Here is a 291-nt window from a genome sequence, read left to right on the forward strand (position 1 = left end):
ATATAAAAATATTGCATTTCGCTAAATGGTTTCAATCGGAAACTGAATACCGAAATAATTTTGCCAGCAGTATTCGCTAATATATTAATAATATATTAATATCAAAAAGTTTTTAATTATATAATTTTCTTCAATTCTTTTCAAAAATATTTAATTTTTATTTTCAAACAATTTCAAATTATTCTGTACATACACAAGTTCGGCAAATATTTCAAGTATCGTCTACGCGATCACTACATTGCAATGTTATAAGTGCAAAGAATGCAATAAATTTTAGAATTGAGTTGCTTT

Source organism: Atta colombica, unplaced genomic scaffold, assembly GCF_001594045.1.
Source record: "Atta colombica isolate Treedump-2 unplaced genomic scaffold, Acol1.0 scaffold27, whole genome shotgun sequence".
Lineage (NCBI taxonomy): Eukaryota > Metazoa > Arthropoda > Insecta > Hymenoptera > Formicidae > Atta > Atta colombica.